Genomic DNA, 4,713 nt, shown 5'->3' with positions numbered 1-4,713 from the left:
CTGTCCCATCTCCTCCTCTCCCAATGGCGGAGAAAAGGAGGCACGGGAAGGAGTGATTCAATCAAAGATATTCAATTAGAACAATGACAGAGGCCCATAATAGGATCTTTTACGTAAGATGGTATGTCTAGTCCGATGGCTCTGGCTTGGGTTAGGTTTGGAAAAGTACAACAGCTCCCCCCAACCTAGCCCTCGTCTAGGCCGGTTTGGGATAGGGAGACTGAGGGAAAGGTGCACGGGCCCACGCTTGTCAGACTATACCATATCGCATGAGATCATCTCCGGTCTAGGAGCTGTGCTTGTCTAAGCATTGGGCCTAAAAAAGTGAAAGTTATGTTTTTGGTTAAATTTAGGCTCTGAATTTTTTCACCCTTAAGTTTCACAGTGCTCGAGTTGAACCGGCTGGGTTCATAATTGCTGAGGTTATGGCGGTTAGCTTGAGAGTGCAGTTTGTTCCAGCACTCAATCTAGATCTAAGTAGATATGAGAACACAAAGTTCTTGACTGAACTTGTTCCAGATCGGCGAACCAGACCACAACTCGAAGGTCGCAGACCGGTAATCCCGACCCAGCATCGTGCTCTGCCAAAAAGTATTGTTTCAGCCAGACTGCCATGTTATCAAAGACGGTTAATGTCATAGTTAAATTATAATCATTGGGTCTGTGATTGTTAAGTTTAGGGTGTGTTTTAGTTCAGCCTTAAATTTAGCTGTGTTAGAATTACACCGACTAGGTTTGTAAACCGCTGGGTCTGTGACGGTTAAGTTTAGGGTGTGGTTTGGTTCAGCCTTAAATTTAGCTGTGTTAGAATTAAACCGGCTAGGTTTTTAAACCGCTGGGTCTGTGACGGTTAAGTTTAGGGTTGTGGTTTGGTTCAGCCTTAAATTTAGCAGTACTCACCAGACCACAGCTCGAAATTCAGAGTCCGACGATCCCGACCCAGCATCGCGTTCCGCCATGAAGTCCTGTTTCAGCCAGACTGCCTTGTCCCAAAGACGGTAAGTGTCATCGTTAGACTGCAATCACTGGGTCTATGATGGTTAAGTTTAGGGTGTGTTTTAGTTCAGCCTTAAATTTAGCTGTGTTAGAATTAAACCGGCTAGGTTTTTAAACCGCTGGGTCTGTGACGGTTAAGTTTAGGGTGTGGTTTGGTTCAGCCTTAAATTTAGCAGTACTCACCAGACCACAGCTCGAAATTCAGAGTCCGACGATCCCGACCCAGCATCGCGTTCCGTCATGAAGTCCAGTTTCAGCCAGACTGCCATGTTATCAAAGACGGTTAATGTCATAGTTAAATTATAATCGTTGGGTCTGTGATGGTTAAGTTTAGGGGTGTGGTTTGGTCCATCTATAGATTTAACAGTACCCGAGTTGAACCGGTTGGGTTTTTGAAGGCTGCGAGTAGATGTGAGAACACGCCAAGAAGTTTTGTTTCAGGCAAATGCCATGTTTCAAGGACGATATTTGTTATAGTAGGACATTTTGGTCATTATTCTTTCCTGCTCCCCCAAAACAGTTAGAGTGAGGGAAATGTTCAAGACAACCTCTTCAGTAGTGTACCTCAGGATCATCGGGTGTTTCGGCCGTTAAACACTATACACCCTCACGCTGAGGCCGGCTCGCTTGGACGATCAGCCCCAAGCGCGTGTCTTGTATCCAATTGCTATTTGGGCCTGACCAGATCCACAATTGCATGGTTGGGGTCTGGATTGAGTTAAAAGGGTTTTTTTACTTAAACCAGTGATTAGGAGAGACGTTAATTTGATTCTGTTGATTTGAAATTATTTGGAGTGCATGTTAGAGCGACTGAAAAAAACATATGTACTCTGCTGTATAATAAACCAAAGTAGGTCTGAAATATCGAAAACTTGGCCTAGAATACTCCTAAAAGGTCGAAGGTTGAGACTGGCGGATGCGGGGCATCAAGCTTCTACCAGACCTCCCTCCTAAAAGTTATGGCAAACCAATCAGACATCACCCTCACACAAGGGTAACCGCTGGATGCGACAACTTCTGAGAGAGAAAGATGTTGCAATAGCCTTCTATTTGTGTGTTTTTGCATACACTGTTACAGGGTGGTGAGTTCAAAATTATCAAAATATTTTTTGAGATTAGACCCATCTTGTGCTCCTCCAAATATGTCGGACACGACCGTACAGCTTTCTTAGGTTTTTATCACTGATAAATAGCTCTTTTTAGCATTTAAAGTCAGCTTCTTTGACAGCTAATTAAATATGCGGATTCCTGCTCCAATAACGTTTCAAGGCCTATTTTTCTGGGGATTTAAATAGCATTTTAATAAATTTAAAGCCTGGATTCTGATCTCTGTCACTTAATTGTTCTGTAGGTAATATTAATTCACTTACGTTAGCGTGCTAATGCTAATATTACTCTATTAATCATTAACACATTACTAATTAAGGTTTAATAGTTACCTCTTGAAGTGAATCAGAAGGCATTAAAACGGTTGGCTCCACGTACTTCCTATATTTTGAAAGTAAGTTTTATCAAGCTCAATAAGTATCAAAATTGCTGCTCCAAACACATTTCTAGGCTTACTCCCAGGGGGTTTTAGATACACTCTTCCTATTTGAAAATTAGTTATCCAATACCTCTTTCTTTATCTTTCTGTTAGTAATATCAGTATTTTAAAGTTAGTCGGAAGAAAAATAGGAAAAGATCTTTCAGCTTACCACTAAAGGTATGAGTATGTTAAAATTAACATGTCCATAATATCATACATATAAATATAAATCTAAAAATAAAAAATAAAAAACAAATATTAAGACTATAAAAATATATAAAGATATAAAAACCCCCGGAAAGAAAACCATTAAAGGTCCAAGAGTTTCAATTTAAAGCAAACCAGGAGGTGACTAGGCCTGTCTGGGCCATGCACCTCCCACCAAGCCTGTCTGGGCTTGGGTTTGCCCCCCTGTCCCGCCTCTTCCTCCTCCCCTGGCGGAGAAAAGGAGAACCGGGAAGGAGTGATCCAATTAAAAGATTCAATGTGGTTTTTTTTTTCCAGTGATGGCTAGATACAGTGTGTGGTTTAGTTAAGCCTTAAATTTAGCAGTGTTTTGAGTTCAACCGGCTAGGTTTTTAAACCGCTGGGTCTGTGACGATTAAGTTAGAGTGTGGTTTGGTTCAGCCTTAAATTTAGCAGTACTCCACCAGACCACAGCTCGGAATTCAGAGTCCGACGATCCCGACCCAGCATCGCGTTCCGCCATGAAGTCCTGTTTCAGCCAGACTGCCTTGTCCCCAAGGACGGTAAGTGTCATCGTTAGACTATAATCACTGGGTCTATGATGGTTAAGTTTAGGGTGTGTTTTAGTTCAGCCTTAAATTTAGCTGTGTTAGAATTAAACCGGCTAGGTTTTTAAACCGCTGGGTCTGTGACGGTTAAGTTTAGGGTGTGTTTTAGTTCAGCCTTAAATTTAGCTGTGTTAGAATTAAACCGGCTAGGTTTTTAAACCGCTGGGTCTGTGACGGTTAAGTTTAGGGTGTGGTTTGGTTCAGCCTTAAATTTAGCAGTACTCACCAGACCACAGCTCAAAATTCAGAGTCCGACGATCCCGACCCAGCATCGCGTTCCGCCATGAAGTCCTGTTTCAGCCAGACTGCCTTGTCCCAAAGACGGTAAGTGTCATCGTTAGACTGCAATCACTGGGTCTGTGATGGTTAAGTTTAAGGTGTGTTATAATTCAGCCTTAAAATTAGCAGTACTTGAGTTGAGCCAGCAAGTTTTCCGATAGCTGCATCTGTGATGGCTAAGGTTAGGGTGTGGGTTAATTCAGCCTTAAATTTAACAGTGCTCGAGTTGAGCCAGCAAGTTTTCCGATGGTTGCGTCTGTGATGGTTAAGGTTTAGCTCGGCCTTAAATTTCACAGTACTCGAGTCGAATCGGCAAGGTTTTCAATCGTTGAGGTTATGGCGGTTAGGTTTACAGCGCAGGTTTGGTTCAGCATTATAATTAAATCTGATTAGATGTGAGAACACGAAGTTCTTTACGGAACTTGTTCCAGATCGGCGAACCAGACCGCAGCTCGAAAGCTGCAGTCCGATAATCCCGACCCAGCATCGTGCTCTGCCAAGAAAGTTTTGTTTCAGCCAAACAGTCATGTTTCAAAGACCATACTTGTTACAGGAAAGCATTGTTTGCTGTTATTCTTTCCTGCTCCCTCAACGTATTTAGAGTGAGGGGAATATTCAAGACAGTCTCTTCAGTAGAAAACCGAAGGATCATCGTGTTTTTCGGCCTTAAAACACTAAGTGTGCAAATTTGCTGCTTCAAACACGTTTCTAGTCTTACTTTCATGGGGTTTTATGTATACTTTTCTTAGTTTAAAATTACTTAAAATATAAAACACATATATATATATATATTGTGAAATAAATATCAAAATCTTTAAAGTTTACTATTAAAAGGTATCATATGTTAAAACGAGTATTTTGATAATATCCTAAAAAATTAAATAAGCTAACAGATGACTATTTAAAGATATTGGTACATTGAAGTTAGCATGCTAATAATATAGATCAAAAATAGAAAAAAACTGTAAATATTAAATAGAATGAACTATTTAACAGATTTATATTTAAAGGTACCAGTATGTTAAAATTAGCATGTTAATAATCATGTACCTAAAAATATAATATGTAAAGATAATAATAATAATAATAATAATAATAGTAATAAATAAATAAATA

At 40.3% G+C, this 4,713-nt stretch overlaps 1 long non-coding RNA gene across 2 annotated transcripts in view; it reads left to right on the top strand.

Moving 5' to 3' along the window:
• The window catches only part of LOC127979687 (uncharacterized), a 16,639-nt gene extending 13,157 nt beyond the window's left edge, over window positions 1–3,482 (top strand). For both annotated transcript variants that reach the window (XR_008158839.1, XR_008158838.1), the window contains one exon: window positions 3,379–3,482. This is a non-coding gene — a long non-coding RNA (uncharacterized LOC127979687). The remainder of the gene's footprint in view (window positions 1–3,378) is intronic.
• The last annotated feature ends 1,231 nt before the right edge of the window (window positions 3,483–4,713 follow it).

Source organism: Carassius gibelio, chromosome B19 (assembly GCF_023724105.1).
Source record: "Carassius gibelio isolate Cgi1373 ecotype wild population from Czech Republic chromosome B19, carGib1.2-hapl.c, whole genome shotgun sequence".
Classification (NCBI taxonomy): Eukaryota; Metazoa; Chordata; class Actinopteri; order Cypriniformes; family Cyprinidae; genus Carassius; species Carassius gibelio.
Note: the sequence above shows the minus strand (reverse complement) of the source record. Positions and strands in the feature narration are given on the sequence as shown.